Below are 23,863 nucleotides of genomic sequence, written 5' to 3' on the forward strand. Positions count from 1 at the left end.
TTATACAAATGTTAACATGAGGGGAGGGCTGAGTGAAAGGTACGCTGGACCTTCCTGTACCTTTCTTTGAAACTTCCTGTGAATCTATAATTATTTCAAAATAAAACATTAAAAATGCATTTAGCTATGAATATGTAAATATTCACACACATGTGTGTGAAAACTCTTCTGTTTGCTTTATTCTTCTCAGTTCCTTGTCCTTATCAGACCAGTTGGAGATACAGATGGGCTCCGATGCAGCTAGAGTGAGAAGAGATGATCCCATTCAGACTGTTCTAGAATTCATTTTTAAGGGTATGATAAGCAGAGAGAGGTTAACTCAACAAGCTGAGGCAGTGGATTTGAGAGAGCTTGTGGAAAGATGGTAGTTTAGAGTAGTTTAGTGTGATGCTTTCCAAATTTTAAGGTGCATTAAGGTGGAGCTCAACGGACCCCACTCTGAGAGACTAATTCCAGTCTCTGTGAGGTATGTATCAGAAATCTATGTTTTAAATAAATACCAGGTGATTTTGATGTCTGTGGTTCTCCAACCACCTTTAGAACCACATTGACATAGTGGACTAAAATCCTATCCTTGCCCTTATTTACTGAGTGAATTTGGGCAAGTTCTGAGCCTTATTTTCCTTATTTGTAAAATAAGAATAATATCTCATGGAGTTAATATGAGCCATGCTCAAGAAATAAGTGTGATGTCATTATTATTATTATCATTATAATCATTATGATCATTAATAATATTGACACACAGTAGTTCAATCCTCAATGAAAATTTCTTCCCCAGGGATGATATGTCAGTAATGTTGCACTAAGATGTATCTAACATGTTTCATCTAGCACCACCACGGCTTTTGATAAATTGGATTTCATGACCTTGTAGATACATGAGGAGACGTCTCCAGGACGGTCAGTGGGCAGAGTGGTGCTGGGGACTTGAGAGTACACTCTCACAATCAAGGAAGTTCAGGGGCATGGGAAGGTGTCACTGCCTGAGGCCAAATGGGATGGTCATTTGGTTAGCTCTGTGATTGACAGGTGGCATCATAGGCAAAGAAACTTCCTTGTGGGGAGATCTACAAAAGGTTTCCCAAATTTTGGGAAACAAACTGGGAAGATGTCAGAGATAATGTCACATGTCCTATGTCGTGAGGGGAATGTTTTCATACACTTATTCATCAGACATTACTGAGTATATGTTGTGTGCATAACAATGGGTGATGTACTGAGGACTACATTGGTGAAAAGATAAATGCTCTTCTGTCTTGGTGGGCTTGTTGTAATCTTGTGGTTTGAAAGACAGACATCCAACAGGAAATCATGCATGTGATAAGTGTCACAGGACAGGACGTGAGGGTACCCTGGAAGCACTTAACATGGGAAAGTGATTGTTAGGGCTGTTGCCCTCTGGATATGGTAATTAAGCTGATGTCTACAGAACAATAGAAGAGGAGTTCACTAGGGGAAGAGTTGGGGGAAGAGTATTTGCATATGCTCAGAGGTTATGGCATTTTGGAAGGTCCAGAGAGGGAGGGAGAGTCTGGCATTTTTGAGGAAGTAGGAAAGTTCAGAGTGGGTGCCAGGCAGAGCGTGAGGTTGGGGAGAAGGGCAGGTGAAGCACAAGCACTTAGGGCAGTGCCTGGCACACAGCGAACAATGGCAGCTTTGGCGTTATCATTTTTATTATTAATCCTAAGGGAAGCTAGAAGTTATTGAGGGTTTAGGTGCAAGGGTATGAATTGACAAGATTTTCATTTTCATTGAGGACATTTAAAGTCACTTCTTAATGACTGTAACCTGATGCTATAATGAGAGGTGGAGAGGCAGAGAAACTCAACTTCTTCCCTATACTCTAAGAACATTCCAGGTGTGTCTGGAGGTGAAGTAGATCTCTTTTCCCTAGGTGGTAACATTCTAAATCCAAGGAGCCTAATATGGATCCTGCTATATTGACCTTGCACTAAAACTTTTTTTTTTTTAAAGGATTGCTCCCAGTCTAGAGAGTATCTACTTGACCCTCCTTATTGGGGGAAGAAATCCACAAGTTGATTCCCCTATGAATGTGTGGAAGGAAGGACTTGGGCCAACCTATAAATAAGTGGACTTACTGTCCACTTGGTGTCACAGGTCTGAAACTTGCCCATGAGCTGTCTACTGTGCACTCAGTTGTCCTTAAGGAGGTTTAGCAACCCCCTCGCTCATTACAGAGGTCAGGCCTGCAGGCCCCATTGGGTATCACTAAATGGTCTCCAGAGGCCTAGATGACTTAATCATACATAACACCATGTCTTCTGGTTTGTGGCATTGATATCTGGGCTGTTTTCTATATCAGAGACAAAAGATTTAAAACCCCATGACTTCTCATATCATAGCAGATGGTTGTGATAAGTTAGGGAGGATCATCACACCAGCATGTCAGAGGTTCTTCTGTACAAAGAATTAGATCTTATGCAAGAAGAAAGCTATAGATTTCCCCAGTTGTTTCTGTTTGGAAAATATAAAAACTATTAGGGCACATATGAAGAAAAATAATTCTTTTTTTCCCCTAAAAATTTTATTTATTTATTTTCTATTATACGTATTTATGGGGTATAGAGTTGACTATCAGTATTTGTGTACAGTATCTGATGACCAAATCAATATTATTAGCATGTTCATCACTACAAATCATAATTGCTGTTTGTGTCTCTTACTGTAAAGTAAGGCAAATCATAACTAAAGCCAAAACGTTTCATTATTTTAGTTACACTATGTTTCCATTTATATTGTCAGAGCTAGGGCTGAGACCCTTCAAACCCACTGTACAGACTGGGTCACGAGACCCCTCACATGCTAAGCTGGGTCCCCAGACCCCTCACACGCAGGTCCACCCTAGGTAATTGGGAAAGATCCCGGGAGCTGTTGGTGGATGACATGAGCTCAGTCCTCAGCAGCAGCAGCTTATAGGTCCAGCAGCATATAGGCCCAGCGGTGGTGGTGGCCTTGCAGAGGGTCCCAGGGACACTGGCAGCAACAGCCTCCAGCAGCAGTAGCGGCCTCCCCATGGCGCCCCCCCCCCTCAGGGGGGGTATCCTCGGGGTGGGGGGCACCATGGATCAGAGCCACTTGTCCTTTATACTTGTCCATAACTCAGGACACCTGGGTGCCCATGGCAATTACGTTAGGTAGTAACCAAAGAACACCTGGGTGTACATGCATATTTACATCAAATGCTCAGTAAGATTCTGAACATCGGAGGGCCCCTGACCATTTTCCTGTATTTTCCCAACACTTACCCTATTACTCCCTAACCTTTCCCACCTCTAGTAACTGCAGGTCTGTTCTCTCCTGAAAGTTCAACATTTTATCTTGGTCTTTCCTTCCTTCTTTCCTTCCTGCCTTTCTTCCTCCCACTTATGAGTGAGGACACGCAGTATTTTTCTTTCTGTACCTGGCTTATTTCACTAGGAGAAAAATATTTCATGAAAAAAAAAAGATGAAAAAGCATAAAGGTGAGAGTAAAAATAAGAAAAAATATGGTGGGTATTTATTCTAAAAACATAAGGACAAATTCACATGAAGCAACCCAAGGTAACAAGCGAAAGGGTTATGCAGAGAAACTCAAATGTTTCTTTGAGATAAGTGACATCCAAGCCACAAAATAAGCAATGAATGAAATCAGAAAAGAAGGCAAGTCAGGAGAGATTAGTTAGTCTCTGACAAAATGCTCTGTGTGAATCTAGCTTTACATGGTGTTCATTTTCGTCGTTTTTTTTTTTTTTTTTTTTTTTTCCGTGACCGGCACTCAGCCAGTGAGTGCAACGGTCAGTCCTATATAGGATCCGAACCCGCGGCGGGAGCGTTGCCGCGCTGCCAGCGCAGCACTCTACCAAGTGCGCCACGGACTAGGCCCTACATGGTGTTCATTTTCTTTCTAGGGTGGCTACAGTCCTTTAGGACAGAAAATCAGGGACAGAGCTCTCACCTCGCCAGCCCTACCCTCAGGCTGCTCTTCAAGTTTCTGATGACCAGTGGCCTTTTTAGCATTTACCTGTATTCTCAAGAACCTCAGTGTAATCACCTGGGAAGCCGCTGAGCAGAAGCAGCTGCGGCCAAACTAGCCTTTAATGAGTTTCTAAACTAAACCATAGGGGATTATAAAACTCCTGGGAGAATGACCTTATGTCAGTGCAAGAGCGTTAGCTGGCAGTCTTTAGGAAATTGAGCCTATTGCTGGACTTTTCTTAGATAGTTGAGTCTGCCGGCTTCCATACAAGAAGGCACAGGCACTGACTGCCTCCATGCGTCCTTGTGATAGTTAATTTCATGTGTCAACTTGTATGGGTCACAGAGCCCAGACATTTAGCCAAACATTATTCTGAATGTTTCTGTGAAGGTGTTTCCTCTTTTTTGTTTTGGAAGAGATTAACATTTAAATCGGTGGACTTAGAGTAAAACAGTCCCCTCCATGAAGTGTGTGGGCCTCATTCAATCAGCTGAAAGCCTTAATAGGACAAAGACTGACCTCCTCCAAGCAAGAAGGAATTCTGTGAGCAGACTGCCTTCGAACAGCAACCCTTCCCTGGGTCTCCAGGCTGCTGTCCTGTGCCATCAGATTTTGGAGTCACCAAACCTCCACAATCATGTGAGCCAAATTTTAAAAAATCTCTCTCTTACACATACACACATACATCCTGTTGTTTCTGTTTCTCTGGAGAACTTTGACTAATATAGCCTTGGTAACACAATCCATCTGTAAATTGTGGGGTATGATCAGTGGTTAGGGGCTCTGGAGCAAGACAGGCCAAGTTTTTTTTTTTTTTTTTTTTTTTTGTCTTTTTCGTGACCAGCACTCAGCCAGTGAGTGCACCGGCCATTCCTATATAGGATCCGAACCTGCGGTGGGAGCGTCGCTGCGCTCCCAGCGCCGCACTCCCCAGCGCCGCACTCTCCCAAGTGCGCCACGGGCTCGGCCCATGACAGGCCAAGTTTTGAGTCTACCACCATCATTTACTATCTGCATGGTCTTCAACATGTCTTCTTTAAGTCTTAGTATCCTATTTTATAAAAACACAAATGATAAAAGCTGGATCAAGTATTTAAATAGCATTTTCAGGAATTCATCTCTTGATTTTTCAGGCTCTGCCCTCCTCTTTATTAGCTTTCTAGGCTTCCAAGAGTTCCAGAATTACACCCTATCAGATTGAAAAGTACAGAGAAGATAGAGCATCTTTCCCAAGAGTTCCAGAAAAAGTCCTTTTACTGTTTGACTTTGTTTGCTCTGCTTTGGATCATGATTCTCTACCAAGTCAATCACAATGGTCAGGTGAATGCAATACTTTCCTGCACCTCAAGCCAAAGCTGTGTGCTTTTAGATTCTAAACTCTCTAGTCTTGAGGCATTTAGTCATCACTGGCCAACTTAAGCCAGGGTTTGAAAAAAAACAGCGCATTGGACCTTTGCAGCTTTAGATCTAGTCTGTGCAGTGAGATATTTTGCTTATTAAGTAGTTCCCATTAATGGAATGTTTCCTGGGAGGTGTCCAGAGCTATCTTTTTTTTCTTTCTAATTGAAAGTTTTAATTAAGTTTAAATTAGACAGCGTGACTATAAAATAGGATAAGTAAAACAGGACAAATAAAAGAAAACCTATAGAGGAAATTAAACTAGTAAATGCACATTGGGCAGGATCATGTGGGTGAGCTGGGATTAAATGGCTCATCTCTGAGAGGGACCTTGGCTCCTTGCTGTAAGTAAATGACCTTCTCCAATGCACTAAATGGTATCCTAATGGCCTAAAAGGCTTAATGCACCTCCCCATGTATTCCTTGCTGATCGGTATGTCCACCGAGTATAATGCACTTCCCTATATACCCCGAGTAAATGACTAGAAGATGAGAACATAGAAAGAGTTATTAAACCTTAAACCAACATAAAGATTAATGTCATGAACTTTTCCTTTTTCAAAATGTAGTTTTTGGCAGACTTGATTTTAAAGACAATGAAACACTCCCAGCTTATTGTCCAAAGGCCTTTCCAGAAATATATCCAGTGATAATGACTTAAGTCACCTGAGCATGTCGGAAAGATTTTTGCTCAGACATAATTTCAGGGGTCTTAGCCAAGAGAAGCTCATTATAGGTGTCAGTGATTAGATTTTTGTGATTTTTCATTATGACCCAAAGCACCACACAGCAGTCAGTCACTGTGAGTCACAACCAACAGCAAAAGCAAACACGTTCACATTCATCAACCAAGTGGATTTGTTTTCTAGATTTTGGGAAAACAGTTCCTGGGTGCTAAGTCAACCATGTTGAGTGCTGATTCAGAGAGAATAGCTGGTCCACTTGGCAAGGCCAGTTTTATTCTCTTTTTTTTTTTTGCCAATCACCCTGAAGAGTGTTTGGAAGCCATTGGCAGCATTTATTTCTCTTGATGGATTCATTCAACTCTGGCAAGAGAAAACGTTTCTGCGTTATCTGTGGTTGTAGCCCAGAACTCTGAGGGTGTGCAAATAATTCCAAAATGGTTCTCTGAAAGTGTCTGCCGTTACTGCATTGGTTTTAGATATTAAAATGAAGGAAAGCATTTTTATTTACCATTGGAGTTTGGTGAAATGGGTAAAAAATTTATTCCACTAAAATCATCTATTTATTCAGTAAATATTTATTGAGTGCCTATTATGTGGTGAGCATGGTATTAGGTACAGGGAATACTGTGGTGGGGTAAAATTTGACATAATCTCTTTCCCCTAGGAGCTTACTGTTTAGTGTGAGAGTCAGGTTAAAATATGTACAAATAAATCTATAATTTCTGGTTGTGATAAGTGCTACGAAGTAAATGAATAGGGTACTAGGGGAGAAAATGAGAGAAACATAGTTTTGACTGGGGATTAGGGTGGGGAATATATATATATATGCAAGAAAAAATGACTTATGCTGTAAAGGAATATTATTTACTCCTTCTTGAATTCCATGTGCTAGTACATAAAGGCCTTAAGCAGTCAGGGCACCTTGAACATAGAATTAACTCAACATTTTTGGGATTGTATGAACATTTCAAATTGCTATTTAATAATCATGGAAATTACCAAAATGGATTAGGAAGGTCAAGTATCTTTTAGATATTGAAATACATACTTGTTGACTTTTCATCACAAACCCTAAAAGCTAGAAAGGAATGGGATGATATTTTCAAAATACTAAAAGACAAAGATTGCCAGCCAAGAATACTCTACCCTGCAAGGCTATCCTTCCGAAATGAGGGGCAAATAGTATATTTCTCAGACAAACAAAAACTGCGGGAGTTCACTACCACAAGACCACCCTTACAAGAAATCCTCAAGGGAGTACTGGGTTTGGTTCCTGAAAAATAACTACCACTGCCATAAAAACCTAAGAAAAATCTAAACCCGCTAGTACAATAAAAATGGCATTCATGAAGAGAAAACAAGCTAACAAAAACACTATCTACAACCTAAGGAACCAACAAACAAAGAAACCAAACAGTAAATTAGAAAGCAAGGAAAAAAAGACACCTAAGACAACCAAACAACCAATAAAATGCTAGGAATAAATCAACACCTTTCAATAACAACTCTTAATGTTAAAGGCTTAAATTCCCCAATTAAAAGACACAGACTGGCTGACTGGATCAAAAAGCAGGACCCAACTATATGCTGCCTACAAGAGACCCACCTCACCCATAAAGATTCACACAGACTAAGAGTGAAAGGATGGAAAAAGATTTACCATGCAAACAGAAAAGAAAAACGAGCTGGAGTGGCTATTCTTATATCTGACAAAATAGACTTTAAACTAAAAACCATAAAAAGAGACAATGAGGGACACTACTTAATGATAAAAGGACTGATCCATCAAGAAGACATAACAATCATAAATATGTACGCACCCAATGTTGGAGCAGCCAGATTTATAAAACAAACTCTATTAGACCTAAAGAAGGAAATAGACACTAATACCATAATAGCAGGGGACCTGAACACTCCACTGTCAATATTAGACAGATCATCTAGGCAAAGAATCAGTAGAGAAACACAAGATCTAAACAAGACTCTAGACCAATTGGAATTGGCAGATATCTACAGAACATTCCACCCAACAACCTCAGAATATTCATTCTTCTCATCAGCACATGGATCATTCTCCAGGATAGATCACATATTAGGTCACAAATCAAGTCTCAATAAATTCAAAAAAATTGGAATTATCCCATGTATCTTCTCAGACCACAATGGATTAAAACTAGAAATTAATAACAAACAAAACTCTGGAAACTATACAAACACATGGAAATTAAACAGCATTCTACTTAATGACATATGGGTCCAAAAAGAAATCAAGCAGGAAATCAAAAAGTTTATTGAAACTAATGAAAACAATGATACATCATACCAAAACCTGTGGGATACTGCAAAAGCAGTATTGAGGGGAAAATTTATTGCATTAAATGCTCACTTCAGAAGAATGGAAAGATGGCAAGTGAACAACCTAACACTTCACCTTAAAGAACTAGAAAAACAAGAACAATCCAAACCTAAAGTTAGCAGACGGAAAGAAATCATTAAGATCAGAGCAGAACTGAATGAAATTGAAAACCAAAAAACAATTCAAAAGATCAACGAATCAAAAAGTTGGTTTTTTGAAAAGATAAATAAAATTGACAAACCATTAGCATGGCTAACAAAAAAAAGAAGGGAGAAGACTCAAATAACAAAAATTAGTAATGAAAAAGGTGATATTACAACTGATTCATCTGAAATACAAGGAATCATTCGAGACTACTATAAACAACTATACGCCAACAAATTTGAAAATCTGGAGGAAAATGGATAAATTTCTGGACACACACAAGCTCCCAAAACTGAACCGTGAAGACGTAGAAAATTTGAACAGACCAATAACAATAAAGGAGATTGAAGCTGTTATCAGAAGGCTCCCAACAAAGAAAAGCCCAGGACCAGATGGATTCACAGCAGAATTTTACCAAACATTCAAAGAGGAATTGACACCGATTCTTTACAAACTATTCCAAAAGATTGAAACGGACGCAAATCTCCCAAACGCATTCTATGAAGCAAACATCATCCTGATACCAAAACCAGGTAAAGATATAACCAAAAAAGAAAACTACAGGCTGATATCCTTGATGAATATAGATGCAAAAATCCTCTCTAAAATACTAGCAAACAGAATACAGCAACACATACGAAAAATTATTCATCACGATCAAGTGGGATTCATCCCAGGGATGCAAGGTTGGTTCAACATACGCAAATCAATAAATGTGATACACCATATTAATAAACTCAAACACAAGGACCATATGATCATCTCTATAGATGCTGAAAAAGCATTTGATAAAGTTCAGCACTCATTCATGACAAAGACCCTCTATAAGTTAGGTATAGAGGGAAAGTATCTCAACATAATTAAAGCCATATATGACAAACCCACTGCCAATATCATCCTGAATGGGGAAAAGCTGAAAGCTTTTCCTTTAAGAACAGGCACTAGACAAGGATGCCCACTCTCACCACTCCTATTCAACATAGTGTTGGAAGTACTAGCCAGAGCAATCAGAGAAGAGAAGGAAATAAAGGGCATCCAGATTGGAAAAGATGAAGTCAAACTGTCCCTGTTTGCAGATGACATGATCCTATATATCGAACAGCCTAAAACCTCTACAAAAAAACTGTTGGAATTGATAAATGATTTCAGCACAGTAGCAGGATACAAAATCAACACACAAAAATCAGTAGCATTTCTTTTCTCCAATAGTGAACATGCAGAAGGAGAAATGAAGACAGCCTGCCCATTTACAATAGCCACCAAAAAAATAAAATACTTAGGAATTGAGTTAACCAAGGAGGTGAAAAATCTCTATAATGAGAACTACAAACCACTGCTGAGAGAAATTAGAGAGGATACAAGAAGATGGAAAGATATTCCATGCTCTTGGATTGGAAGAATCAACATAGTGAAAATGTCCATACTACCCAAAGTGATATACAAATTCAATGCAATCCCCATCAAAATTCCAAAGACATTTTTCTCAGAAATGGAAAAAACTATTCAGACATTTATATGGAACAATAAAAGACCACAAATAGCCAAAGCAATGCTCAGCAAAAAAAATAAAGCTGGAGGCATAACACTACCTGACTTTAAGCTATACTACAAAGCTATAATAACCAAAACAGTATGGTACTGGCATAAAAACAGACACACTGACCAATGGAATAGAATAGAGAATCCAGAAATCAACCCACACACTTACTGCCATCTGATCTTTGACAAAGGCACCAAGCCTATTCACTGGGGAAGGGACTGCCTCTTCAGCAAGTGGTGCTGGGATAACTGGATATAGATATGCAGGAGAATGAAACTAGATCCATACCTCTCACCGTATACTAAAATCAACTCAAAATGGATTAAGGATTTAAATATACACCCTGAGACAATAAAACTTCTTAAAGAAAACATAGGGGAAACACTTCAGGAAATAGGACTGGGCACAGACTTCATGAATACGACCCCAAAAGCACGGGCAACCAAACGAAAAATAAACAAATGGGATTATATCAAACTAAAAAGCTTCTGCACAGCAAAAGAAACAATTAAAAGAGTTAAAAGACAACCAACAGAGTGGGAGAAAATATTTGCAAAATATACATCTGACAAAGGATTAATATCCAGAATATATAAGGAACTCAAACAACTTTACAAGAAGAAAACAAGCAACCCAATTAAAAAATGGGCAAAAGAGCTAAGTAGGCATTTCTCTAAGGAAGATATCCAAATGGCCAACAGACATATGAAAAAATGCTCAACATCACTCAGCATCCGGGAAATGCAAATCAAAACCACATTGAGATACCATCTAACCCCAGTTAGGATGGCTAAAATCCAAAAGACTATGAACGATAAATGCTGGCGAGGCTGCGGAGAAAAAGGAACTCTCATACATTGTTGGTGGGACTGCAAAATGGTGCAGCCTCTATGGAAAATGGTATGGAGGTTCCTCAAACAATTGCAAATAGATCTACCATACGACCCAGCCATCCCACTGTTGGGAATATACCCAGAGGAATGGAAATCATCAAGTCGAAGGTATACCTGTTCCCCAATGTTCATCGCAGCACTCTTTACAATAGCCAAGAGTTGGAACCAGCCCAAATGCCCATCATCAGATGAGTGGATACGGAAAATGTGGTACATCTACACAATGGAATACTACTCAGCTATAAAAACGAATGAAATACTGCCATTTGCAACAACATGGATGGACCTTGAGAGAATTATATTAAGTGAAACAAGTCAGGCACAGAAAGAGAAATACCACATGTTCTCACTTATTGGAGGGAGCTAAAAATTAATATATAAATTCACACACACACATACACACACACACACACACAAACCGGGGGAGGGGGAAGAAGATATAACAACCACAATTATTTGAAGTTGATACGACAAGCAAACAGAAAGGACATTGTTGGGGGGGAGGGGGGGAGGGAGAAGGGAGGGAGGTTTTGGTGATGGGGAGCAATAATCAGCTACAATGTATATCGACAAAATAAAATTAAAAAAAAAAAAAAAAAAAACACCCCAAAACAGAAACACAATCAAGAGTGAAATTTATTTTTCTGTATTGATCCTTGTTGAATATAATTTAAATATCTTTGATTTGAGAGTAAGACTTATTTTTGTATATTTAGGAAAAAGTAAATCTGAATTAATATTGGTTCAACAGCATATACCTTTCTACACTTAGTCATTATACCAGTCTTTAATTCATTATACTCATCGCCATCACCACAATACCATATATTTCACAGGAATTTATGAGCACTGTATTGGTCAGCTTGGGCTGTCATAACAATACCACAGACTGGGTGGCTTTAACAGCAAAAATTTATTTTCTCAGTTCTAAAAGCTAGATGTCCAAGATCAAGGTGCTGTCAGGGCTGGTTTCTGGTGAGGCCTCTCTTCCTGGATCCTAGGTGGCTGCCCTTCTTGCTCTGTCCTTACATGGCCTCTTTTCTTTGCAGGACTGAGAGCAAGTTCTGATGTCTCTTCCTCTTCTTCTGATGGCACCAGTCCTATCGGATTCCCCCTCCCCCATGACCTCATTTAACTTTAATTACCTCCTTAAGGCACTGTCTCCAAATATGGTCACATTGGGGGTTAGGGCATCTACATGTGAATTCGTGGGAACATTATTCGTCTCCATAACAAACACCTACTCTGGGGCAAACTCTATGCTAGGCCCTAATAAGTAGTGGTGAACAAGATAGTCACTATCCCTCCTCCCATGGAGCTTCCTGTCTAGCTAGGTGGGTACATAGTAAACAAATAATTGTATAAGTAGATAGTTAATAACTTTTCTAGTGATCACATCTTGGGGAAAACCTGATTCTGTGCAAAGCCCAGAGATATCACTTGTCTAGAAGCTTTGGAGTTAACATCAAGGTTAGCAAGGATAATGCTATAAGTAAATTCTTAATTCGGAGTTTTGGAGCAGATTATATGTAATGAACAAAGACATATAATAAATTGCAAAAAATGGAAAACAGATTTTTTCCCCCCTTTTTAAAGAATAGCACTGTGTTTCCATCCCACATTTGGAAATGCCTCATCTAATATAAAAATTCATGAGTGAAGGGGTTCCTTTTGTAATGGTTGTTATGGCCAAAAGAACAGATGTTACAGCTCTACCTCCCTAATTATTTCAAGCCAATCATTCAATTACCAAAATCTAGTCTTTGTCATCAGAGACAATATGGAAGGAAGAGCTGAGCAATTACCTAGGTATTTCAGGCTGTTAGGCAATCTGGATATTTCTGCTTTGTAAAACAGCTTTTCCAAACCACCAGTCTTCCCCCATACCAGAAGCAGAATTTTAAAATCTTTTTCCCCATCAAAAACCTTACTTAACTCTTCTTTTTGTGTACTTTGACTATGTTCATAATCACAAACTAGACTTGGACTTTGTACATAATGACAAGCAGTACCAGGCTCACAACATTCATTCGTGTTGCTCACCTTTTCTTGCCTTCTTGGGAGGAACCTCACAACCAGGAAAGAGAAACCACTGATAGGACAGCTCTGCTATGCTCAGAGGACCTGGAGAAAGCACCACAGCTGCAATTCCTTTAAATCTTGGAAGAGTTTGGTTAGTACCGTGTAAATAACTGATGCAAATTCCCAGATTGGCTGTTGACAATAAAAATAGCAAAGTTTGGGGTCTCTCCATGCTCAGTTGTCCTCTCTTTTACAACTATTACAATTCAATCTCACACTGGAGTTAGAAGGATACAAAACTACAGCTGGATAGGAGAGAAATAAGTTCTAGTGTTCTATAGCACTGTAGGGCGACGAGTTAACAATAATTTATTGTATAATTTTAAATAGCTAGAAGAGAGGATTCTGAATGTTCCCAACACAAAAAAATGACAAATGTTTGAAGTGATGTATATGCTAATTACCTGGATTTGATCATTACACATTGTATACATGTATCCAGATACCACATTATACTCCACAAATCTGTTCAATTATTGTGTCAACTAAAAATGTTAATTTAAAAAAAAAACATTTTCAAAAAAGGAAAAACTAAGGAGAAGGTCACATAAGAATGTTCTCAACTGAAACCAAATAACAAAAGAACTAGGAGAGAGGCAAGAAGGAAGGGAGGGAAGAATCCTGAAGAAATCATTCAAAAGAAAATGATCTGTGTCGTGATCTCCTAGCTCTTTATGGTTCACTCTCTGTGTGGGATCAGATGTCCCACCTATATCCTGTTTCCTTATCATTTCACTCTCTCTTCATTACTCCCCTGACACCTGTAAACACCATTGTGATTCATTTTACATGATACATATTTCTATGTCTTAAAAAGGTTGAATAGTTAATTTTATCATAACTGATTTAAAACCAACAAGAATCGAGATTAATTACACCATGTCAAATATCCAGTGTTATCAGATCTTAAAATCATGATAAATCCACATCAGATCTGTTTATTTTCTCTAAAGAAATTAAATATTTCAGATACAAATAGAAGCTTCCTGTACACCCCCTTCTCCCTCCTTTTTCTCTCCATCCCTTGCAGGAGTAATTAGTATTGTAGGTTGAGTGTTTCCCACCCACATTATTATACTTTTGCCACAGATATAGATATCCAGATATCTATAAATACTATATTCTTTACAGATTTTTAATTTTTATATAAATGATATCATACTATATATATAGCCATCTGAAGTGGCTTTTATTCTCTCAATATTATATTTTAAAAATTATGTTGATCCAAGCAGCTCTAATTCATTCATTCATTTTTACTGCTGTAGAATATTAAGTGAATATACTTTAGCACATTTTTCAGGCTTCCTTTTTACCTCTGATATTCGTTATTCAGAAATGGAAATTCTAAATTCTAAGTTATCTTTTTTCAATGAAAACTCAATACATTTTATTTTTCCTTCCAGATTTATGGAGGTAAAATTGACAATTAAAAATTATATATATTTAAGGTGTACAATGTGATGTTTTGATGTACGTTGTGAAATAATTACCACAATCAAGCTAAGTAACATATTCATAGCTACCTTTTTTGTTTGTGGTGAGAACATTTAAGATCTTTTCTCTTAGCACATTTCAAGAATACAGTACAGTATTAACTATAGTCACCATGCTGTATATTAGATCTCCAGAACTTATTCATCCTGCCTAACTGAACTTTGTATCCTTTGACCAACATTTCCCCATCAGGTTTCCCCTTGACAGAATTTGAGGTTGTTTCAAATTTTTTGCCATAATGAACAGTACTTCAATGACTAACCTTGTACCTTTTTCCTTGTGTACATATGCAAGTATTTCTCTCGCGTATATGTCTGGGGCAGCATATTAGTTTCCTTGGGCTGCTGTAACAAATTACCACAAACTAGGTGGCTTAAAACAACATAATTTTTTTCTCTCACAGATCTGGAGAGCAAAAGCCTGAAATCAAGGTGTTGGCTACTTTCTCTAAGGCCTCTAGGGGAGATTCCATTCCTTACCTCTTCCTGGGTCTGGTGGCTGTTGGCATTCCTTGGCCCGTGGCTGCATCACTCCAGTCTCTGCCTCTGTCTTCACATGGTCTTCTCCTCTGTGTCTCTCCTCTTCTGTCTGTTTCTTCTCTTCTTCTTATAAGCACACTTGTCATTAGATTTAGGGCCTACCTGGATAATTTAAGATGATTTTATCTCAAGATCCTTAGAGTAACTATTTCTGTAAAGACCCTTTTCCCAAACATGGCTACATTCACTGGTTCTGGGTGGATGTATCTTTTGAAGGCCACCATTCAACCCTTCATAGAGTTCTCAATTCAGCATTATTGACACTTTGAGTCAGATAATTATTTTGGGGAAGGGATGGCCTGTACATTGTAGGATGTTTAGCAGTGTCTGTAGCCTCCACCCACTAGATGCCAGTAGTATCCACCCCATCCCAACCGAAGCTGTGACAACCAAAACGTCTCTAGACATTACCAAATGTCCCCTGAGGTGTAAACCACCACAACTCCCTCTGTTGAGAACCACTGACCTAGGAGAAGTTGCTGGATTTTAGGGTATTAGCATTTTCAACTTTACTAGATATTGTCAGTGGTTGTCCAAAGTCACTGTATCAATTTAAGTTTACCAGCAACACATGACAATTCCCATAGTTCTACATTATTACCAGTATTGGTATTATCAGACTATAATTTTTTTTGTCAATTTTATGTGATCGCATTGTTGTTTTAATTTACGACTTTCTACCAGTGTGGCTGAGTATCATTTCATTCATCTGTTGTCATTTGGGTTTCTTGGTCTATGAATTGCTTGCTTCCTCATATTCTTTGTCCATTTTTTTTTTTCTTTCAAGTTATCTTTTCTTTTTTAATTATAGGAGCTCTTTATATATTCTGGAGGCTAATTCTTTTTCAGTTAGGTCCAATATTAATGTCTTCTCATCTGCAGCTTGTCCTCTATTTTGTTTATAGTATCATTTGTTGTGCCCAACTTCTAAATTATATTGTTGTCAATTTTTTCGCTTTTTAGTGGTTTGTGCTCTTTGGGTCTTTGAACGTCTCTTTTAAGGGTAAGGAGGCAGTTATATCACTTGAGAAAAAGACTAATCATGTCTGAAAATATTTAGTGTTGTGGGAGGTGTGATGATACATTGGAAAGACACAGAACTGGAAGTGTGGAGTCTGTAGTCCCCGACTGCTTCACCAGCAACTGTGAATTTTGGAGAAATAACTCAACTGCTTTGTGTCCAAGTGACGGTCTGAAGGGAAAGAGGATTTGAGGTCCTCGTCCATTAAAAATTTTTTTTAATAAACCTGTGAGTTCTTTAAGGAATGCAACTTATATCTCAAAATCACCTTAGCACCTTCTAGATTATTGGTAATATTACTTGAATTATAACAAAGGAAAAAAACACAAAAAGGAAACATATAAAGATTATACAAATCAGTAACAAAATGGCAGCCTGAAGCACACATTTTCTCTGTTACTTTTAAATACCTGGGACAAAGGATCAGAGTGAACCCACCTGATGCCTTTTGTGATACTGAAATATATCAAATACAATATGCATACTTTTTAGCGTAAATACATACATTGTATTATTTTCCCTATAATTAATTATTACGATTGCCATTGTTGGTTAGCCTAGTGATGACTATTCAGGGATCTCCTGCAGAGTGCTATACTTACCCTTTTCAGGGACACTTCCTACATTTGACTTCAATTTAATTGATGCTGTGATTTTTCTTTCAATCTACATCTTGCTGTCCATGATGTTGTCTTCAGCCAGCTTAGGAAGCTCCCAAGATCCCTGCAATTATCATGCAGTCATACCTGCAGATGAATTCTTGTTTAGCAAATTCAGTTTAACATTTTCACTTACTCCTCCCAAAAGTTTTCATCATGAAACAAACAAATAAACAAAAGTTTGCATTCACCTTACTCACAACATTCCTCCTCATGTGGTTACTTTAGGCCAATAATATTATAACTATTAAAAGTCACTGCCATTGAGTCAGAGTATCTTTAACTGTTGGATGTTTATACAGTGGTTAAAGTGGGGAGTTTTCATTTTCGCAGTTGTGAGTATGAACTGAGAACCTCAACTTTTTATCAGTCAGCAGTGACACATGCCAATTTCCCTCTAGTTAGTTTGGGAGTTTGGCTTCATATCACATTAAACAGGGGTGACACTTCTGGACTGCAGCTTGACAGATGACCTTTCTGGAGATCATGGCACCTAATAGATCATTTAACATGAGCAGCTCTGACACATGACTAAACTCCTTAAGCATTAGAAAAGCATCATGCAAGTCAATGCCATGTTGAAATCTGCTGTCATTCCCAATGAGTGTCCACAACTGCCATTGGCAGCTTTGAGAATTGTTGCCAACAATGCTGAGGACAGAGAGTCAAGCCACATTCTTGTAGAGTAGTCCAAATTCATCTCGGGGGAAGAAAACAAAATTTAGAGGAGAAATCAAGGGATGCCAAAGAGCATTTTCCTTTCCTCTTGACCTTACAATACAATTGTAAGACTGTTTTATGACACTTGTAGATTCTAAGTAACAAAATAGCATACTACAAAGACACATTCAGTAAAACTTTGTTGAATGAACAAGCAGCAGGATGACTAGCTGATCATTGCTGTGACTGTACAGCAGTAGACATGTTACTTACTGATTCTTTCGCTTACTCATCTATTTAACAAATACTTACTGATTGCTAACATTGTATGCACCTGGGCTAGGCCCTGGGGATTCGGTGGTGAGCACAGACACTGTCCCTGCTCTCATAGAGCATATTCTCAAATAGGGGGGAGAAGTATTAATCAAAAAAATCTTACAAAGAAATTAAAAATTGCAACTACACAAAGTGCTACAAAAGACAGGTACATGGTGATTCAAGGCTTGAGCAAGGGACGTCAGGGAAGGTTTCTTTGAGGGGGTGGTGGTGAAGTTGTGAGCTGAGGATGAGTAGAAGTTAACTTTGATAAAAGAGAAATTAAAGAAACATTTCGGGTAGAAAACAGTGTGTGTCAAAGCCTCGTGAGCAGAGAAAAGCAGGTGCTTTCTCAGGTAGGGAGAAGAGCAATGCTATATGCTGCCTTATGAGGCTGGAGAGGTATACAGGGGCTGAATTTTCCAGAGTCTTATCATCCATAGCAAGTATTTTAATTTTATTCCTAGAAAAACAGGACACCAGTAAAGAATTTAAATAGGAGAATGATTTGATCAGATTTGAATTCCAAACAGATCATTCTGTCATATGAAGACTGGAGACTGGAAGGTCAAAGCAGGATGAGTGGACTAGCTCTGATGAGATGAAGATCTCTTGAATTAGAGTAGTGGGGGTGGAGATGATAAGAAGTAAATGGATTCATGAGATATTTGCAAAGGAATAGGGTTTTGTAGTAGATTGGGAAAAGATATTTAGAACATAAGAGGATTGGAAATGGATTGGATATGGAGGGGAAAATAAAGGGACCTACGAAGGATAACCAACTTCCACATTTCTAGCTTGCATAACTGAATGAACAATACTGCCATTCACTAAATCAAGGAACACTGGAAAAAGACCATCTTTAGGAAGGAAAGCTATGAGTTTGGTTTGTAACCATAGTTTTCCCGTGGACTCTTGAATATGTGGGTCTAGAGTTTAGATGAAAAGTCTAGAGACATGAAATATAAAATTGAGAGTCATCTGTATACATTTAGATGGTAATTGAAATTAAGTTATTGTGATAGAATAATATCCTTTCAAAGATGTCCATGTCCTAATTCCCAGAACCTGTGAATATGTTATTTTATATGGGAAAGGGGAATAAAGATAGCAAATGGAATTAAGTTTACTATTCAGCTGACTGTAAAATAGAGAGATTATTCTGGATTATCTGGGTGGTCACAATGTAATCACAGGGTCCTTAAATGTGGAAGAGGAAGGCAGAAGAGTCAGTATCAAAGTGATGCGGTGAGAGAAGGACTTAACCAGTCATTGCTGGCTTTGAAAATGACAGGGAGCCTCTAGCCAAGGACTAAGGGCAGCTCTAGAAGATGGAAAATGAAGGAAACAGATTTCCCCCTAAGGTCTCCTGAAAGAAACAGAGTCCTGCTGAAACCTTGACTTTAGTTCAATCCAGTGAGACACATTTCAGAATTCTGATCTCCAAAACTGTAAGATAATAAATTTGTGTGGTTTTAAGGTACTAAACTTGTGGTAATTGTCACAGGAGCAATAGGAAACTAATGCAGTTACCTTGAGAAAAGTTAAAGAGACAGTGGGCCTGAAACCGAGTGGAGGAACTCCGACATGTAACGGGCATATAAAGAAATATAAATATACCAAGGAGACAGGGAAGACAGACAGCAGGAAAACCAGGAGAATGTAGGTAAGGTTCTGGAAGCAAGACAGAAGGATCTTTAAAGAAAGAGGTCAATGACAAGTATTCATTCATTGGATTGAGTGATAGGAGCCCACTGGTGACCTCAGTGAGAGTTGTTTTGTTGGAATGCGGGGTACAGAATCCAGATTGGAGTGGGAGGTGGTGTGAGTGAGTGGGAGGTGAGGAGACAAAGATAGGGACTGTGGACAACTCTTGGGAGATGTTTGCTTGTGCAGTGAAAGAAAAAAGTACATAAATAATTAACTTAGAACTCTGTTTCTGAAAGAACCTTGGCACTATTGATAATTTGGGCAAGATAATTCTTTTATCTAAAAAATTATCCAGATAATTCTTTTTTTTACAATATATATTCTGTACATTGTAGGATGTTTAGTAACATCCCTGATCTCTACCCACTCGATGCCAGTAGCTATTTCCTTCTTCAGTTGTGACAACTAAAAATGTCTCTAGACACTATTAAATGTTCCCTGGGGGGAAAAATGCCCCTGGTTGGGAGCCACTGTTTTAGATAGAAAACAGAATTGCCAGAGTTTGATTTTGTCCAAGCATATTACATTTATTTTTTCTAAAGCTTAAAAGGCTGTCAGATGAGTAGGACATTGTTTGATTGGATCCCTTAAAGCTGATGTCTACAGAAGCACAAAATTCTTCTGGTACCTACTCTGAATTGATACAAAGTGATTTTGTATAAAAGATATTGTGCATGCTCTCATATAAGAATACGAAAAGGTGAGTCTACAATGGACTTCAGGGTATATTCGAAGCTTGTTCTAATTCTACCTATGCCGTTTAATCTAGATCAGTGACCGAACAGTAATTGCGCAGCATGGTTCCCAGGAGTTGTCCCTGACCCCAGTATCATCTGCCTATGGTAATTCTGATAGCATTAGCTGAAATCTCAAAGCAGGTGCCCATCAAATCATGTTAAAATATTTCACACTGAAAAAAAAAAAAATGACAGAATGTCTGCATTCTAATGCAGTTGATGCAGCATTTCAGGAATTTAATGGGAAATGCAGACCAAATCTTATTTCTGAGCTTCGAAGAAAAGGATTGCTTTTTTTGACTGGGTGTATACGTTGAGTCTCCATTTCTCTTACCACCATTCTCAAGATCTTCTATGTTAGATTGGCTCTTTAGGTGTGCCTAAAATGCTGAATTATGTGGAATCTGGTTTATTTTATTGCTTTAATAATGCACTGTGTAGTTTGGGGAGAAGGATATGGAGCAGGTCTTGTAAAGTAAATTAAGAGCAAACTTTCACGCTTGATCACACATGTAAAAGTGGGAATAATTCAATGATGCAACATATGCTTTATTAGAGGTCAATGTTCTCATTGTGGTTATTAAATTTTTTAGTATTTTAGTAAGAGTACTTTCCTCCCAACCCGGTTTTCCTGTCTTTCTGGTGTTGCCTTAAAATTATAGTTCAGATCTGGTGCCATCTCATTCTGGACACTAGGGCTACATTCAACAATACAGATTGTAAGCTATTCTTGGCAAAGCAAATTGAGCTATAAAGGACAATGGCTTTAACTGAATTTTTAATTATATTAGTAGAACATAAATATCTTCTTATAAGAACCACTAACAATAAAATAAAATAAAAGTCTGCCTTGGTATGTCCTTTCCCCCATTCTACTCCTCTTTCCTAAGGTAAAAAATGGATATCAATTTGGGGTTTATCCTTCTAAAACTTTTTCAACTTATTTGCATATATAGGTACCTATCACACTATATTAATTTGCTTAGTGCATGTGGTTCCTTACAAATATGAGGCTGAATATTGTGTATTATTTTGTAGCTTTCTTTTATCACATTTTTTTTTCTTTTATCACATTTTATCATGTTTTCTCACACAGTGTTACTTCGTTCTTAATATATACTATAGTATTCATGTAATGTATTTTATTTAGCTGTTTTCCTATTGATGAATATTTTGGTTGTTTTAATTTTTTTATATTGTAAGCAATGTTGCAGTGGACCCATTTATATACATTTCTTGTGCGTGCATAAAAGCATTTCTTTGGGATTGGTATCTTCAAGTGGAATTGTTGGGTCAAAGAATAGATACTTTTATTTATTTGTTTATTTTAAAATTTATTCATATTTATTTTTGTGGGGTACAGTGTGTTGTGTCAATACATGCATATACTGCATCATTCACTTTGTGTAGATAGCATAGTTTTATGCCTATTAGTCTACCCCCTCTCCAAACCCCCGGCCCCTTCCCTGCCCACCCTTTAGTAACCATTATTCTACTCTTTTAAAAAATCTGTTTTACTAGATACTTCCAAAAGGTCGATGAACTTTACCAAATGTTTCATGATTAAGAATAAGTAGATATGTTAAATAAAAATAGAGGAACTCGTCTACACTATGAGAGTGGATTCTGAAGTTTAGCAAGTGTTTTAACTTTTTAAATAGACTTTATATTTTAGAACAGTTTTAGGTTTGCCGCAAAATTGAGAGGAAATTGGAGAGATTTTCCACATACCCCCTGCTCTCACACAGGCACAGCCTCCTCCATTATCAACAGCCCCACCAGAGTGATACATTTGTTGCTATTGATGAACCCCCATTGACACATCATTATCACCCAAAGTCCACAGTTTATATTAGGGTTCACTCTTGGTGTTGTATGTTCTATGGGTTTGGACAAATGTATAATGACTTGTATCCATCATTATAGTATCATTCAGAGTATTTTCACTGTCCTTAAAATCTGTGCTCCACCTAATCATCCCTTCCTCCCACTAATCCCTGGCAACCTGTGATCTTTCTACTGTCTCTATAGTTTTGCCTTTTTTCAGAATGTCATATAGTTGGAACCATATAGTATTTAGCCTTTTCAGACTGGCTTCTTTCACCTAGTAATATGCACCTAAGTTTCCTCCTTGTCTTTTCATGGCTTGATAGCTCATTTCTTTTTAGTGCTGAATGAAATTTCGTTGTCTGGATATACCACAGTTTATTTATCTATTCACCTATTGAAAGACATCTTGGTTGCTTCCAAGTTTCCGCAATTACGAGTAGAGCTGCTACAAACATCTGTGTGCAGGTTTTATGCAGATATATGTTTTTAACTTCTTTGGGTAAATACCAAGGAGTATGATTAATGGACTGTATGGTAAGAGTATGTTCAGTTTTGTAAGAAACTGCCAAGCTGTCTTTTCAAGTAACTGCACCATTTTGTATTCCAACCAGCAATGAATGAGAGTTTCTGGTACCCCACATCTTCACCAGCATTTGGTGTTGTCAGTATTCTGGATTTGAGCCACTCTAATGGGTGTGTAGTGGTAACTCGTTGTTGTTTTAGTTTGCATTTCCCTGATGAACATCTTTCATGTACCTATTTGACATTATCTATTTTCTTTGGTAAAGTGTCCAGATCTTTGGCCCATTTTAAAATTAGGATGCTTATTTTCTTATTGTTGAGTTTTAAGAGTTCTTTGTGCAGTTTGGACAGCAGTACTTTATCAGATATGTCTTTTGCAAATATTTTCTCCCTGCCTGTGGCTTGTCTTCACATTCTCTTGAGTGTTTTAACTTTTTAGAATAATTTTTTTCCTTTGAAAAATCCTGCTAGAGATTGAAGGAGAACTCTAATCCATAGCCTTTTAAGATATTAATATTGAATTTAGTAGAAATGTTAGAACATATGGACTTGCGTGGGCTATTTGCCACCTTTTTGAGTCATTTAAATACTTTACCATTGTGGCATGATGTGGTTTTCCCTCAGTTGCAAAAGAACTGCAATATGAGAACATGGATTTAGTTTGAGAATACCAAATTTGTGAGACCTAAGGTGATCTAATCCTTGACAAAATGTGCTCAGCTTCTCATTTAAGAAAAATAATTAAAACAAACTGAAGGTGTTCACACTTATATCTGCTGGATTAAGAAGTTTCCCTATGGGAGAAAGTTATGCTTTAATGAAGAATTAGTTTAAGCTGGGTGGATTAAGTTGCTAAAATTCATTTCCATAGCAATTTAGCAAGGGAAAAAATTAAGATGTTGGCCACAGTTGCTATTAATTTGGTCTGAGCTGAAGATCTGTGTGAATGCCTTTGGGAAGAGCAACATTCATTCCAATTGATGGATTAACCATTAAATGCTGAACTTACACATAGTGGGTTCTCTACACAATAAGTGATTTTGCCTAGGAATTACCTTTTGGTATAAATGAACTCATCTCATATTCCCTTCAAGTGTTTAATGACTTTATAATTTCTTCACCTAGTTAGTTTTACTGCACCTCCTATATTCTAAAAACCAGTCTAAGTTTTGAGAGGAATACAAGGTTCAATAACATGCTTCCTAAAAAAGAATTTTACAGATGAATAGAAGAAAGACAAATGCGTGGAACTTTCTATGACCTAAAAGATGGTCCATTTTTCCTGAATAAGTTGA

Source organism: Cynocephalus volans, chromosome 2 (assembly GCF_027409185.1).
Source record: "Cynocephalus volans isolate mCynVol1 chromosome 2, mCynVol1.pri, whole genome shotgun sequence".
In the NCBI taxonomy this organism is placed as follows: Eukaryota; Metazoa; Chordata; class Mammalia; order Dermoptera; family Cynocephalidae; genus Cynocephalus; species Cynocephalus volans.